Below are 17,836 nucleotides of genomic sequence, written 5' to 3'. Positions count from 1 at the left end.
TGCCGAACCCGCGGAGCCTAAACCACTCCGGGGTCAAAGAACCGAGTTTGTCAGAGTCCTCCAATGAGGATTCAAGCGGAGCTGCGCCTGGAAAGCTGTCCAGCCTACACCGCGACCACCTTGGGTGTAAGTAAATAATCTTTTCAATCAACCATTATGCCTCCGTAAGTGATTCTAGCTCACGCGTACCTTACCGCCCCGCGGTCTCCTCTGACCCCGCATGCCAGGGCTGCTGGCCACAGTCCGCGTGCGCAAAGACGGGCCCAGCTTGCACATGGCGAGGATGGGATCGGGAGCCGGCCCGCACACACCCAAGCTCCACACTCCCACCACCACCCTGGGTGTGGGCTCCATGCTTCACACTCCTGCCCAGCTTCAGCTTCCTCCTCCCACCCCTGCCACTTCCCTACCTGCTGCCCAGAGTAAGTGGGACGCTGAGGAAGCCAAGCAGGTCCCCTGGTGGCTGCAGCAGTAACAGCAGCAGCTCCTCCCGAAAGCTGTGTGCTGGCTGGGCTGGGCCCTTCTGCGCACAAAGGTGGGAGTGAGGCACAATAGGGTATCTTGTAGAGGGAGTGTGTATGTGGGTGCCTTGCTCCCACCCTCATGGGCAGAAGGGCTGGGTGGGGTACAATTAGTTGGTGGGTACCTGCAGGCTAGATGAAATTGTCTGGCAGACCGGATCCAGCCTGTGGACCATATTTTGCCTGCCCCTAGTGTAAATAGTAGGCAGTGGGAGCTGGACCATAGGCAATGACTGAGGGAAGCAGGACTGCCTTAGAGGGTAGCAGCTGGTCAGCTAATTGAGCCACTTAAGCCAGTTAAAGGAACCCCAAGTCGGGTGATCAGAAAGAGGAGGAGCAAAAGCACTTATAAGCCAGGACTAGAGGCCTCTGTTGCTGCCCTTCTTTAGCTGGAAAGGATTTGGTGTGCCTTGATGGAAGAAGCTTTGCAGAACTTAGAGGGTCAAGGCTCACATGCTCTGAAGGGAAGGAAGCCCTGCAGACCTTGCAATGAGACTGCTTAGCAGATAAGTAATTAAAGATTCCCATTTTGTTTAAGTTGCTGTTACACCTACAAGGCAGGGTGTGGCTATGGGGGAGCCTGGAAGCTGTAGCAGGGGGGTTGTCAGAGGTCCTGAGATAGAGATAGCTGGCTAGTACAAGCCCAGAGACTGTGATAGAAGGGCAGAGGCCCTGGGACAGAGATATCAGGCTGCTTGAGGGCCCAGCAAGCTGCGTGGAGGGCCTAAGAATCTCTGCTGCAGGTAGAATCTAGCCAGACAGTGCTAAGAGGCAAAGCACCTAAAAAGGATCCCCAGACTCTAAAGGCAGACGCGCAAAATTCTTCTTAACATTTAACACCAAAGGTGTGGCAGGTGGGAAACAGAAAGGTGCTGCAGAGGCTGGGGAGCAGAGCAGACAGGACTGACGGCCAGGGAGCATCAGACTCCAGGGAGTGCAGCCCCCAGCTTGCTACAATTTCCTGGAATTGAAAGGTTGCTAAACATGCATATTATTTTATGATCCATCTTTTTTTCTTTTCCTTTTTACAGAACTCCCTGCTCAAACTAAACTCCCTGCTCTTTCCAAATAGATTGATTTCCTCAGAGAGAGACATTTCAGAAGAAACATGGGTTCAACATCAGCAGCACTTGGAAGCTCTGCTAAAACAGGTATTTATACAGCTTGATAAACACAATTTTCATTCAGGCCAGAGGTTTGTAGTAAGCTCTGATCCCAGCTGTCACAAGGACTTCTCAATCAATATGTTGTTCATCTAGTTTATTTAGAGGCTTGTAAGGGCAAAAAGCAAGCCTGCTGGACCCAGTCATTATGCCGCCTCCATATGGAAAGAAAACCAGTGGAAAGTTCATAAACATTAACTTAGCTCTGTCATATGATGGGCTGATGGCCCTTTTTCCACTGAATGAGATCCAAGTATAAGAAGTCGTATGGCTCTTGATTTCATTTTCTCTCTAAATTTTCTAATGTCTCTTTGACTGACCAGACTACTCTCTAATAATAAATTCTGTTGACCTCACTTATATAGACTGGTAAGGAGAGATGAGGCAAACAGTGTACTTCTGTGCTACAGCACATGAGGTTTACTGTTCCTTCAGTCAAGGGGACTGTTCCTGTCAGAGTCTTCCAAAACTAAATGCCAGCATTTGTAAAATATTGCAAGCTGCTGATTGATAAAGGGGACAAGTGCTGATGAATTCATCATGGGTGGCAAATCAGGAACCTGTTTCTGGAGCAAGGACCAAACAGTAGGACAGTGCAGCATTCAGCTCTGATGTTGGTATTTTAGTTTCCACTTTCAGCCCAACAACGTTTCTATGTGTTGGATTCGAACAGAGTCCTGAAGAAGAACGTACAGCAGTTCTCCTCACTTTTCCATTAAAGAATATCACTACCTCCTTTGAGGCTCTGGAAGAAAAAAATTCAACGTGTTGTTTTTTTCTTCCTAGAATTTTTCTCTCTAAAATTCTAGTTCCTTCTATATTGGACAGGTTTGCCCTAGGTAAATGCATTCGCTTTTAGACCTTCTCTTCATTTCAGTTAGTTTGGATCTAGGGTAGAGATGATTGATTCTCTAAGTGTATTTCAGCTTACCTATATAGATATGTAGCAGAAAGCCCCCTTTTCCTCTTGCCTGCATTTGCTCTCCCTTCTTTGGATATGTTCTTCCTTCCTCTCTCTTTCACTTTAAGATAAGGAATTGTGTTTTAAAATTTGTGTGTGTGCATTTTGTATCTCCCCTTGTATTTTGGTATTTTTATCTATTTGTGTATTTGTAGCTTATATTTTATACTCCTCACCTTTCAACTTTCAACTGAATGTATTTAGTTTCATAAGTAAGTTATACATTGTAACAATGTTAACAAGGGCAGGAATCAAACTGCCCTTCCTTGTATCAGGCTGGCCCCTGAAAGAGCGAGTGAATCAGTGATTGAATGTGTAACACTGTAGCAGCAGGCAGCAATTAACACCTGGAAAGCTGCAGATCAGCCAACGGAAGAACTCAATAGAAGACAATGTAACAACCGGGAAATCTCTAAACGTCACTGATCAAGGGCTAGAAGCCCTGGCCTGAGTTAATCAATGCCGGGGACCAACTTTTGGGCTGAATATCTCCAGATCAACCACTCCCAGAGCCCTATTCAAAATTCATCAACGGACTCCCAAACCTGCACGTACATGTGGACGACCCCTGGGGCTGACAGATGCCGTCCAGTAGCCACTGAGGGGGAGAAGTCCCACGAGGGTCAATGACCCCTGGATTGGGCAAACCTGAAAACTGGGGAGTCACCAAAGTCTGCCAAGGACAGATAAAAGGCAGTGAAAAGTGACCCTCAGTGGCACCCTCTTGATCTCCAACTCGACCAGACCTGTCCAGCCAGAAGGACCAGCCAGCAACCCCCTTCTGGAAGATAACACCACGCTGAAAGAAGCCTCAACGACAGACTCCAGCGCTTGTAGGATAGGTATACCTGACTCTGTAGCCTGCTACTGTGTGTGTGTGTATGTGTGTGCATGTGTGTGTGTGTGTGTGGGGACCAGCCCCAAGGTTTATGATTACAGTGTTTCAATCCGCCTAATAAACTAGAATTTTAAGGATCCCAAGTTGGACATTTGTAGCCAACAGATATATACAGGTTTCCCTCGCTTTATGCTGTACATGTGTTCCTGGAAAATGGCACATAACTCAAATTTGCATAAAGGGAGCCCACTTTACAATGTAGCAAATAGGGATAGGTTCCAGGATCTTGACTGTACTGACCCCCAGATCTATTTCTACCACTTTTACAAGACAATTTTGGTACTCACCAACAGCAGATAGTACACAAGCACAGGACATTATCATAATGGGGATGGCAACTACAGAAATATACGGCAACTACATATATACATGCAGAGCCATCCCAGGGTGGGGGGGCGCAAATCAGGGTGACTGCCCCAGGCCCTGGGCTTTGGGGGAGCCCTGTGCTTTGAGGGGGCCCGCGGAGCTGGGCAGAATGGCCACAGCGACTCGGTGCCACCCACCGGCTTTGCATCAGGTCACTTGCTCCCCCCCCTCCTCTGCTGCTGCTGCAAATGGTGGCAGCAACTTCTTTGGGTCCAGGGTGCGTGGGATCAGAGGAGGGCCCTGCATGGGCTGATATGCCCTGGGCCCCACACCTTGCTCGGGTCGGCTCTGTATGTGTGTGTGTGTGTATATATGTATGTATATGTATATGTATGTATGTAACCTGGGTGGCACTCAACTATGTACCCCCTTCTCCAAATGAAGGGAAGGTTAGTAGGCCTGGAGCACTGCGGAGGCGTGGCTGCCTAGCCATGTGCAGCTTTCCTCCTCCCCTATAAAGCAGAACAAGGACACTAATTGAGGCTTCGCTATATACAATTTAATAAGAGATTTAAAAAGTTAAAATATAACATATATACAGAGGACATAGGAACTATAGGCAGTATGTGTACAAATCTATGCAAATACTCTATATACACATGTGAGGGTTCAGGTAGTCAGAAAAGGTAGTCACGATAAACATTATGCAGTCTTACACTCTAATAGGGCACAGAGGTTACAAAGCTTGAAGTGCAGATTTTACCAAGCTTGAGGAGCAGAGTTCAGGGGGAAAGGAAGGAAAAGTAATAAGCCATAATACAACCGTATCAATGCCCCAGAAAAAGGGGGGCCCCAGATGAGAGAGGAGAAGGGGATTCCCAAATGTGTCACCTGCCCCTTTAACCAACTTAAATACCCAGCAGCTCACCAGGGGGAAACAACCCACCTCCCCTGTGGAAATCCCTTCCGAGGCAACTCATGACTCCTACAGGGACTGATGAGGCTGCACCCATCTCCTTGGACAAGCTGTCTCCTCCTTCTGCCGAGGGCTCTCAGCTGCTTCGTGGCTCTCCCGGCCGTCAGCCTGCTCTTGGCCCTGTGCACCGTCCCATGCACTGGTGGCCCCTACTCACCGCGTTCCCAGCCTTGTGCCAGGGTTGGAGACCCGAGCTGCCTTGTGTAGCTCCAGGGTCTCGGTCCGCTCCTGGAACCTCCATGCACTGATCCATGCACTGCTGTCCCTGTCCCATGCAGGGGTTGGAGATCCCAAGCTGCCATGTGCAGCACGGGGGTCTCGGTCCACTCCCAGACCCTCCATGCACCACCTGTGCACCACTCACCCTGCCTCTTGCAGGGGGTTGGAGACCCAAGCTGCCAAATGCAGTTCCAAGACCTCAATCCACTCCCAGACCCTCCATGCACTGATTGTGCGCTGATGCCGTGCTCCCTCATGGCAGGGCTGGGGGATGCAGCCACTTACTGCTCCCCATCTGGTGAGGCATCTTCTGGGCTCTTCTGAGGCCACCACTCTGCCCTGCTTGTCAGCTCAACCAGCTCTTCTCATCCATCTTCACCATCCTTCATTGAAGTCACCTGTATGCCGGGCATGCTGCTTTTTTATTCTCTCCAGGGGCTCCACCCGCAGATTGAAGATGGACAGATCAGAGAGAGGAGGGTTAGTCCTCTCTCTGGTCTGTCCTTTTTGGGTAGGGGCAGGTTGAGCCTTTCCCTATGCCTTTCCTGATTGGTGGGAGAAATGCCAGTGAGCCAGGCTTGGAATATATGAATATCATATTCTGAATATCATATATCATATCATATTCTGAATATCATATTCTGAATATCATATATTCAGAATATATGGGAGCTGTGCCCCACCTCCTATATATTTAGAATATATATATTCTGTCTTCCTTAAAGCCAGTAAAAAGTAATAGAGAACTGTGTTTTTGTGGAGGGCTCTTCCCTTTCCCATTATCTTGTAGGCATGTCTATAGTGTTGTTAGTAAGACATGAAGTGTTCAACAGCTCATTATTTAACACAATGGAGCACTATGTGACATTTTTCCCTGCAGTCTGGAGCCATGTCTTTCAAACTGGAGAACAAACTTTGGTCTGTAGCCAAATCCTACATCCCTATGAAATATCAGTGGCCACTCTACACAATCAACCTACCACAAATCAGTGTAACTTAGTGGTTGTGAAGATGGCCATGCTGAGAGCAGGAGGTAGCATGATCAACGGGACGACTCTTCTCTTCAATCTGTTCCTCCCCAGTCCTAGAGGATTTCCATACAGAATGTCATTTTGCTTTAGTCAGTGTTTTCTCCCTCAGAGTTGACCAAACGCTTCTCAATGGAAACAAAGGGACAGGGATGGAGAGCAGGATATATGCATTTTACCACCTCCATGCATTTTACCACCTGTGCTGTTTTATGCAAAAGACATTTGTCAAGATCTCTGGTGATTCCCAACACATTTTAGGACATTTGCTACCTTCAGTGGGTCTTGTTAATGATAAAGATCAGTCTACCTGGTATTTTGCTTGGGCTCATTCAAGCTTCCGTATATTTTTCTGTAAGCCTTTCTGTAATGCTATGAGAAGGACATGAAATCCCCTTTTTGCCAGCTGTGAGCTATGTAGCAGTCACTTTGGACAGTTATTTGTAAATATACATCTTCCTCTTGTATCCTAGATCTGTTACTGTATTGTGGTGCTGTTTATACGATTCTTTCCATCATAAGTCCCTTCCCCAGGTGGGAATTCTATTTCCTGGCCCCTACATAGGTTTTTTGACCTTTAGTTAACTAATGTGTATTGTTAAATTTTCTTATAAGTCTCTTTTGCTCCTACCTCTAATAAATAACTATCTTGACTAATTCATCAAGGTAGTAATTTGGATAAATGCTAGGCATGATTATTGTTTCTGCAAAGAAATGTACCAAAAATATGTAAAATTTAAGTTTCTCAAATTTTTGATAACCACTGAGACAGAACACAAAGGTAGCTCTCATTTACCCTAGATGTGTTTTTTCAAGTGAGAAAACTGAGATCCCTATGTGGGAAGTACATCTTTTATTCAAACACATGATGTTTAGCACTACACCTGTCAACTTTCCTTTAAAACATTCCAATTGTACAATTTCCGTTGCAATCCTGAAAGTGGGTGGTTGTGACTCTCATTGTTCTGATCAGAACCTTGAGCAGTCATATCAGCATTAAGTAATGACACCCTAGAGTTGACAGGCTTCCAAAATCTTTTTTGTCTCACAACTGGTGCAAATCCTTATAATTGATTTGGATTGTGGGGCTGGTAATATAGCACTGACTAGCAATTAATGCTAACATTTTAGTCTCATTTCATGCTGTCAAATACTCTTGACACTTTTTTTATGTGCAAGATTGTCAGGTATAAAGCCATGTGTCTCATTACATGTCGATTTGCCACTTCCCCTTCAGATCACTGTCATGAGTGATGCAGGTGACGCTTCCCCCATATTTTAACTCTTTTAACTCAGCAATTTTACAAGAGGAATTTGGGAAGCATGCACCTATCAAGATCAGAGAGTAAGCTGATCATATCAGTTACTAATATTATCTTGTTAGATGAAAATATACAAGAAATATAAAAAGTGGTTTTATTCAACTGTTTTTTCACTTGTTTTTTGTGTGTTTACATAAACATTCAAACCTTCCAAAAACACATAACTTTTATTATGCTGCGAACTGCAAATGGGGTAATTTAACCATGCTGGTCTATGTTGACAGAAAACCCAAGATGTAAGGTTCTGACAGAGTCCAGGTTTGATGACAAAGTGCATTCTAATCTTCTCCCTTCCCATTTCAGGGTCTCTACCAAACTTGAAAAGTAAATTGTACGTGTTGAAGATGGGGTTAGTAGCCAGCATTATCAGTGAGAACTTTGTAGGGCTGTGCCATAAAAAAATCAAAGGGAGTTTCACCATCAAGTTCAGCCAGAGCTGGGTCAGATCTTCAGAGAGCATTCCTTTCATAGTCTCCATGGAAATTAGGGCTGGCCCCTTTAGATGGAACTGTAAAGAGCCATTAAAAACTAAAGCCTTCTGAGATGCACTGGGTACCCTATGAGGCCCTGCAGTCCATTTAGCATGTCCGAGTGCTTAACGTACGTTTAATGTATATTTTGTGAAGTGGGATAAGATTCTCTTGATGAATAAAATATCAGTTGCTAAAATGCCATTCACAGGAAACCTGTAACCAATTTAATAACAAACCACCATAAAATACTTTCACCTTTCAGGATGTTCTTTTATCTGTCAAACGTGTATCCTGTTTGGCTGATTTAAGAATTCAATTCTTCAGCCTCTGTTAAGGATCCAGCGTCTCCAGTGGAAGTTTTGCTTGTGAAAGCTGCAGGATGGGCACCTAAACTGATCAGTGCATAGCTACTGATTTTTCACTATTTAATTATGAAATAGACTGCTTTAAGTCTATGGAAAAATGCCTTTGCTAACCCAGTAATATTTGTTGTTTTCTTGTTTTTTCCAGTAGTGAGAATTTGTGTACACTAGAAAACTACTCCTCCTATCATCTTCTCTCTTTCACACCCACTTAAATTGTATCAATGTCAAATAGTACATGTCAGTTTCAAAGAGTAATTAAGGACATTTAAATCCATGACATGAAAAGGAAGGTAAGACCCAGACAACCACAGGTATCAAGCTGGCTTGGGGCTGTCTGGATCTGGGACTGACAATCAGCTAGTTGTTGATCCCAGCCCCAGGGCTGTCTCAAACCAGACCCATAGCTGTCCTGGGACCAGTGCTGACAATCACCTGAATGTTGGCAATGTTCTCTGCTCTAGAAGCAGCCCTGGGGCTACCTCCAGCCTGATGCCCAGGATGTCTGGCATGGCAAGAGGCACAAAGCTTGAGATGGGACATAAAATGAGTTCAATTCCAGTCATGCCATCATTTTAATGTCCACCAGGAGTCTATAAAATCCTGATACAACTGAGATCATGAAATCATGAAAAACATTTGTGAATTCCTGACATCTAGATTTTCAAAAAATATCTTTCTTTCTGTGAATCAGTGAATTTAAAGCTTGCATGCAATCTAATTTATGTAAATCTCACATCAGTTGACAACATGGTGGACTCTTTAGCTTGGTTATAGATTGTCCTCTGTTTCTTTTTTCCAGTAATAATGAGACTTTGGGTGATGTTTTATGTCAGTATCAGGCTTTATATGCTCACAGTGGTGCAGTAATGTACTCAGGCATCTTAACCTGTTTTTACTTTACATGTACATCTGTATCATTCAAAAATAGACCTAATTCAGTGTTGTCAACTTTCATGAACTTTATGTGTGGAAAACAAGGCAAATGCTCTTAGAAGAGTATTTTAAGAGGAGACTGCAAAAAAGTTGTAGATCTAATGAAGAACTACTTCAGGTTTGGATAAGCAGGGCCAGAGGAAATACTCTGAGGAGCCCACGGTTCAACCTTAACGGCCAATTTGTAAGAGACTTTCCACACTCTAAACAAAGAAATGCATTCCCTTTCCACCACTGTCTGCAAAATAAATTAATCCTTTTCCAGTTAATCTCTTCCCAGCACCCTCTCCCAGAAACCTTTCTGCTTCAAACAACCCTCCCAATCAAAATCCTTTTGGTTCCTTCCAGCTCCTCCTCTGTTCCCCCACCCATCCATCTCCTGTTGAATAAATCTGCATTGTCCCACAATTTGATCACCAAGCCTGTTTTTCTGTCTTAGGTTCACGTGGGGCTATGGAGGAGGCAACCTTCTGATCTGTTAATTTGCTGTTGGCTTTGAGGGCCTTGAGATCCAGGCTGCAAGTGGATCTCACATAGCTGAGGTGCATCACAGAACAGAATAAGAAGCTGCCACTTTTTCATACCTTTTTCCTTGTATGAACTGCACGTGAGAGGCCTCCTTCGCACATTTAATTGGTGGATGGCATACAGTGGTGCTCTGCAGGGCAGATGCTAACCCTGCATGCAAGAAAGAGTAAGCAGCACAGGCCCAGAGGCCTTCTTCTCAGTTCAAGCTTTCATATTTTCCTCAAATTAACATTCAGCCAACTGGCACTGAATGAGCGGGCATTGTGCTGCTGAAGGTTCAGCAATCACGAAGGATATTAAAACAATTTTACCAAGCTGAGTTCATTGAAACATAAACAAGGGAAAGGCATTGGAGGCAAAATCAGCACAAAACATTACTAAAATGGCATGTGATGCAACTGCTTGGAATGCACTGTGCTTTCTCTCTCTACTATGCAAATGGTACCTCCTTCCAACAATACTGATGTATATAGAGAGGATATACTGCAGCTTATTACTATTATAGTGCATCCTTCTTAAAAGGAGAGGGAGTTCTGTGACTATTTTATAAACTGTGTTTATTTTAAAGTTTGTTTGTTTTTTAAAGGATGGATTAAAAACATCTCTAAATATCTTTAATGAAAAGTACTGTTCATGTTGGTTTTCCAGTTCGGCCTGTCCTAATTCCAACAATACGTTTCCACTCTGTGACTAAATAAGAGGGGAAATTTAAAATCAACAAAGATTCCAAGTACCCAGAAATGCCTCCCGAAAAGAAAAAAGTACAAAGAAAAACAATGTTCATTAAAAAGACTGCAAGCTTTTTGAACTTTGTAAAACTTGCAGACCATTTTATATGTAAAATTGTTTGTTTGAAAAATGTCAGCTACCTATTGAGCACTTTGGAGTCCTTAAAGATCCAATGGCACTTTTTAAAATTAGGGACTAACACTGGTATTTCAGATAGAAGTCCACAGAGAGGATTCCATTCATCACCCTAGCTGAAATACCCTCTACTGTTTCCATACTTTCTGCCTTAATACTGTTTTCCTGATTTGCTTTGCCCTGTTAAACAAGTGATTTGTTTTGCCTCGACAAAATGGCTGAAATATAGTGAAGTATAAGGAGAGACCCTCAGTGCTGAGGTCATTGCTCTGGTGCCTGTTGCTTTGTTCTGAATTTGTACATCTGCCAAGGTTGTCTACTTGGTATCTTTGACAAGATGACTAGTGTCATAGCTTCATCAGTGTCTTCTTCAAGTATAACAGACAACATAAATGAGTCTATTGTATATGCACTCACAGTATCTAGGGGAAAAAAGTCTGAATTAATGTGTTGTTATGTAATTTTAAAGTCTCTCTAATCTCTTTCTTTTATATACAAGTGTAGCTACTTTAGAAAATCCCTGATGAGCTAAATCGTGTTAGATAGAGTCTAATAAAAGCTTTATTTCTTCCTATTAAATCACATTTTATTTAAAAAGCAAAACCACCACAAAACATTACTAAAATGGCATGTGTTGCAACTGCTTGGAATGCACTGTGCTGTCTCTCTGTAATACGCAAATGGTACCTCCTTCCAACCATACTGATGTATATAGTGAGGATATACTGCAGTGTATTACTATTATAGTGTATCCTTCTTAAAAGCAAGGTTCTTTTCATAGACAATCTCTTGCTAGCATTTATCAGTTTTATTCCTTTAATGATTCAAACTTTTTTTCCCATGATGTTCTATTTGGTACATGGGATTTTATGGATTTAACAGTTTTATTAATTTAAGAGGTTTCCACTGAGCAGTAAAATGGCTCAGTATGACAAAGAACATATCATAAATGAATTGATTTGTCACCTATCAGAATGTGATCCAGCAGTGATTTCATTATTGTGGTTATTTTCCTTCAATTATCTACAAACTTAAAATGCTAACTAATATCCCCATATCATTTGAGGGGAAAAAAGAAAAAACAAATGTAGGCAGATTTCACAAATTTCCTTCAGATTATTGATGCTTCACATTAATTTTATTCCTTAAGGCACAATCTTCCTTGAGATAAACAAGATATTTTATTCAAATGTTTTGTGTGAGCTTGGTCTCTGAGGCAAAAGACAGATAAGCTGCAGAATGTTTTCACTGCAAAATCTGGAGCACATAATAATGTTGTTATAGAAGGCAGCATGTGTCCGACATGATATGGTTTTGCTATATGATAGAATTTCTTGTATTCATTACTAGCCGAATCATAAAGGTTCTGTAAGGTGTTCTTTTTAGTATGAGTTCCCAAACAGAATTCAAGATGTTCTTGACATATAGGGCTGAGATTTTCAAAGAAGCAACCCTAGTAGAATGCCACACAATAAAGGTGCCAAATTTCATTAGAGTCCTTTCGAAATTACAGCCTAAAGTTCAAAGCTGAATAGGACACCTGGCTACCTATGCAGCTTAGAGAAATACCATGACACTTGCTGTAGTGGGAGACACTTGAGCTAGCACTGCTTTCATACAAGAGGCTGTTGTCACATTGTTCAGTTTATCTTGTCGCTGTCTACACTGGCTGAAAAGCCATGTTTAACAACAAGTTAGTATACAGGGTCAAGTTTTAACACTACCTAAATTCCTAATGGAAACAAATCTCATATATGGGATCAGCCCTCTTCGATTAATTATTATTTAGTTGCATTGCAGTCAGGCCTAGAGCCTGGGGCCTCATTTAATTGACCTGGAAATGACCTGGGTAAAAGGGTTTACAATAAAATCTAAGTTTGCAGATGATACCAAATTATTCTGGATAGTCAAATCCCAAGCTGATGGAGAAGAGCCACAGAAAGATCTCACCAAGCAATGTATGCAAAAAAACATGGCAAACAAACTTCATTGTTGACAAATGCAAAGTAATACACAAGAGGGAAAAATAACCTCAATTATACATACACAATCCTGGGCTATGACTAGCTGTTATGACTCAAGAAAGAGACCTTGGAGGCTCTAGAAACATCAGCTCAATGTGCTGCAGGTGGTCTCTGATCCTTGGTCAGTGCTCCACCCCCACCGCCGACAGCACAGCAGTGTGTACAGGAGTTCCCCCTCTTACTGCCGCTGCACTCCTGCTGTTCCCACCACTGCCACCACACTCCCACTGCCTCTGTGCCCCACCAGCTGCTGGGGGCACAAGTCGTTCATGACTCAGCCTGTCCCTGGCCCCACCAAGGCAGCCCCTCAGTGAGGGAACTGAAGTTATGCATGGGTGGCTGTGGGGTGACCTGCAGCCATGGGGCCTGGACCCTCCACCACCGACCCTTCCAGCTTGGGTGATGGGGCCCCCTTTCCAGCACTCACCCACAGAGATGGGATGAAGTGACAACTACCCGAGCTGGAGAACCTGTACTTTGAGACCTGGGAGCCCCGACCTCCACCTACTGGAGCTTGTCCACCACTACCCCACGGCTGAGTGGGTGCAGGTTCCCCCAGGTGCAAAGCCAAGCAGAAGGCCCAGGCATGGGCAACTCATGCCTCCTAATACTGGGGGGGCAGCAGCAGCCAATCACTGCCTGGGGTCCAGAGGTGTAAGGAGAAAATGTTCTTTGCATAGGGCAAGGGTGGGCTGCAGTTGTGAGGCAAGCTGGGCACTGCCTGCTCCATGCCTCGCTGCAGCCTTTGAAAGCAGTGTGCCACCATGTGTGTCTTGCCACTGGGTGGGCCAGGCAGCAAGGCACATGGCACTGTGCTGCGCTGCTTTCAAAGGCTACAGCGAGGTGCAAGATCAGGCAGAGCCCAGCTCACCTCGCAGCTGCAGCCCGCCCTTGCCCCGTGCAAAGATAAGGGGGGCATGTGACTCCCTTGGCTCCCCACCACTGTGACTCAGCAGGAGCCACCGGGCTTCGCTTGTCCCATGACCAAGCCTGGCCAGGGCTCCATTCACTGTAAATGGGGCCCCAACTGGACCAGGTCATGGGGCAGTCGGAGCTTAGCGGCTCATCCAGGGCCACAGTGCATTGGAGCCAAGGGGTTGGGGGAATGTGCCACCCCTCCCCTGGCTCCCCCACAGTGCATGAAGTGGCAGGAGCCACCAGGCTCCAATTGCCCCATGACCCAACCCAACTGGGGCTGCATTCTCCATGAATGGGGCCCTAGCCAGGCCGGGTCATGAGATAATCCCCACAGTGCAGCAGGAAGTAGGGCAGGAGTAGGGGTGAATGATTTGGCTCTGCCACTACCCCACTCACTCCTGCACTGTGGGAGCCTTGACTTCCCCTGCCCCAAAGCCCAGAAACCAGAGGAGGAAAAGAAATCTTACCTACCTGCCTGCTGTGCTGGGCCAGCTGTGAGCCTGGCGCATCCCTCCCTCCTGCTGCAGCAGCCTGAAGCCAGGTTGCCCCATTAGCTCCCCACTTCTGTCCCCCCAGCAGCCAATCCCTGCTGCTGGCAGAAGTGCCACTGGTGCTTCTCTCAGGGGGGGAACAGCCAATCTCAGAGGGTGCACATGCACCTGCATGCACCCCCTATGTGTTGGCAATGGGCCCAGGAGCAGCTGGAGCCCTCTGAAGTGGAGGACCCCCTACTCCCAGGACCACCACGTGGGGGAAAGAGCTACCCAGATACCAGGGGCCTCTCCAGCTGTGCCCGACACCCCACCCCTGGGAAAGATGAAACAGGCAATCCCAGGGGAGGAGGCTTCAGGGATGCTGGCCAGGCCTGAGTAGGAGCCCATAGAGGAGAGGTACCAAGGTGGGTAACAATACTATGCTGGTGCCTGACAGGTCTCCTCTCCCCCACCTGCCACCTCCCGGGATTCTCCTGGTCAACCTCCTCCTAGCCCTGGCCAAGTAGGCCCTGTACATAACCAGGAAGGAGTTTCTGGCCAGGAAGGTGCACACAAGTGTCCAAGTCAGCCATGGTAATTGAATGAAACAAATAGACAGGCACTTCTGGGGCCCGGTCAATTGGTATCGGGACCAGGCACTTCTGGGGACTAGTTCCTTGTGCCAACTGGACTACTGAAGCAGCCCAGAGAGTTCTCTGCACCCTCTCTCCACTGCAGCAGTCTGGCTGTGGGGACTGCTGCCTGGATATGATCTGCTGTCACCTGTGACAGCTTGTGGCCCCAAGGCTGCATGCCTGCCAGACCTGGATGGGAACTGCATGGCCCCAGCAGAGGCATCTGCACCTCTTGGCCATATGCTTGTTGGCCATGGCTGCACAGTTGACCTTTGTGCGGCACTGCCACCACGTGTGCCCCCACCCTGCTATCTGGGCAGCTATCACCCGGAAGATTTTCTCAGCATGGTGGCCTGCTTTGAACTGTCAAAGCATGTCCTCCTGGACCCAAACGGCCACCCCTGACCACTTCATCTGCCCTTCAGCTGGGCCCCAGGTGCCAGCCCTGAGCAGGCTCCTCAGCCTGGGTCCTGCCACTTTACTCACTAGCAGGAATCCTGGTGTTCCCTATTTAAAAACTGTGAATTCTCTGATAAAAAAAAATCCCAAATTCATGTTTTGAAATACTCCAAAATCCATGTTCTTGCACAATTAAAAAAAAAAGACCACTAGATATAGATATAGGTATAGATACAGATATAGATAAGTTGGGCAATGTTTTATTGATATATTTATAATCTATCAATTGATATGTTTACAATTTACAAAGGCCAAAAGAGACCATTTTGATGACAGTCTGAGTGTTCCATAACTAAAACCTTCACTCAGTGATTTCTGCATCAAACCCATTACTTCCTTTTGAGCTATAATGTATCTATTAGAAAGACATCCAATATTTATTTGAAAACTTACAGTGATGGAAAATCCTCTGCATCCCAGAGCTATAACAGGGCTGCTACCAGAAACAGGGGCAGCAGCACCTTCTAATTGCTTCTTGTTTCAGTTCTGCCCAATTAGATCCCATTTTGCCTTTGCTGCTCTAGTCATCCACTATCAGAACTTCCTTCCCTGTAGAAGTACTTGTAGACTATGACCAAATGACTTCTTACTCTGCAGCTGGATAGATGAGGGAAACTATGTTTCTTAAGTCTATTACTAATGCATGTTTTCCAAATGTTGAATCATTCTTGTAGCCCTTTTCTAAATCCTTTCAATTTTTTTCACAATTGTTTTTGAAGGTGTGTGTAGGGTGCTAGAGATGACCAGTGGTCTTCTTTCTGATACTTTACACAGCTACCAACTGCAGCACTGGTAAGCAGCAAACACAAGGCCAGTAGGACAGAAATAATTTACCACTGACAACCATGTACTCTGAGCACTATAAAGGCAGACATTTAAATATTTAACTGCTGCTTAGCAGCAGAGCTCCTTGTCTTGGTAAATCATGCCAAATGATTGTAAGCTAGAAGAGAAGATGGTATCCAGCAGGAAGAAAAAGAGATGAGTTCAATTTTAGCAAGGAAGGATGAGACTCTTCAATATCATCTACACTACATGTCAGAGCAAATTTATCACAAAGTTCATACACAACAGTAGGGCTGTGAGAAATTTCACCGCCAGTTTTGTTTCAATGCTGTTTCGACCCATTTCGAGGTCGAAGTTGTCTGTCAGCAGCTAGGGGTGCAGGGCCCCAGAACCCCCCTGCACCCATCTCCTCAACAGCTGGCAGGCTTTGTGCCTGCAGCAGGGCCTAGCAGCCAGGCCTGCAGTAGTTTCCCCTCCCCACCCCACCATGCCCCAAGACAGACACAGTTGCACAAGCACCCATGACATGAGTTCTGCCTGTCAGCAGTTGAGGTGAAAGGTCCCAGAACCCAGAAGCCCTGCAAATATCTCCTTAAAAGCTGGCAGGCTTTGTGGCCTCAATGGGGCTAGCAGGACTGCAGCTTTCACCCTGCTGCGCCTTAACACACACAGTGTCACCCATGTCACGAGTTTTGCTTGTCCACAGCTTGAGGTGCAGTTTCCCCCAAACCCATGCACCTACTCTTTGAAACTTGGCAGGCTTTGTGGCCTCAGCATGAGCTAGCAGGCCTGCAGTTTTGACTCCATTGGGGCTTAACACACACACATAACATGAGTTTTGCTTTCAAGAATTTGGGGTGCAATTTCCCTGAACCCCCTGCACCTATCTCCTTGAAACATAGCAGGCTTTGTGGCAACAGCATGGGCTGCCATTTGTGCAAGTTTTATCCAAATCAAGCCAGAAATGACAAAGTTATAGGCAATGTTCGCTCTAAGGAGTAGCAGTCCATGAGCATGCTGCCTTGGTCCATAAGCGCGCCACCTTGGTTTGGCATGGGACACTTATCAAAGGGGGCTGGGGGCTGGAGGCCAGGGGCTGGAGCTAGGGGCCGGAGGCTGGAGCTGGGGGCCGGCACTGAGAGGCTGGGAGATGGAGCTGGGGTCAGGAGCTGAGAAGCTGGGGGGTGGAGGCTGGGGCCGGGGGCTGGAGCCAGGAGCCAGGGACTGGCACAGCCTCTGCTCACCCCGGGGAAGTGCTCCACGCCCCTGCATCAGGGCTGGGGAGTGGAGCACTTCCCTGGAGCCGGCAGAGCCAATGCCAGCCCCCCGCCTCAGTCCCCATCCCTAACTTGCCTCACCTCGGGGAGAAGCTGCTGCCTGCCCCGAGTGAGGCTCTGCCAACTCCAGGACACTGGGGGATATGCCTGCTGAGGTCATGCGGGGGAGTGGAGCAGTGTTCCGGAGCCGGCGGAGCCTCACTCGGGGCAGGCAGCAGCTTCTTCCTGAGGTGAGGCAAGGCAGGGATGGAGGTTGAGGCGGGGGCCCGGCGTGGGCTCCACCAGCTCTAGGGAAATGCTCCACTCCCCGGCCCTGATGCGGGGGAGCGGAGCACTTCCCTGGAGCTGGCGGAGCCCGCACCATGCTCCCGCCCCGACCTCTCCTGGTGTGCCGCCTTGAAAAGGCTGTGCGCGGTCACACTTTTAGTTGTGCGTGGCCGCGCACATGTGCACTTTAGAGGGAACCTTGGTTATAGGCTGTTTTGTCCTTCCCCATTATATCCTATGGGTGAAACATCAAAACAGCTTCACCATTTCAACCCTGTTTTGACAGAACAAAATGGAACAGCTGTTTCAAATCGAAACAAAATTCGAAATGAAACGCTGCTCCATCAAAACACTGGTCAAAACAGAACGCTTCCATTTCACACAGCCCTACACAACAGTGATAGCCCAGCCATTGTTCAAACAGTCAAAAAGGGATAAGA

The sequence above is a fragment of the Alligator sinensis genome, unplaced genomic scaffold (assembly GCF_000455745.1).
Source record: "Alligator sinensis unplaced genomic scaffold, ASM45574v1 scaffold188_1, whole genome shotgun sequence".
Lineage (NCBI taxonomy): Eukaryota > Metazoa > Chordata > Crocodylia > Alligatoridae > Alligator > Alligator sinensis.
Note: the sequence above shows the minus strand (reverse complement) of the source record.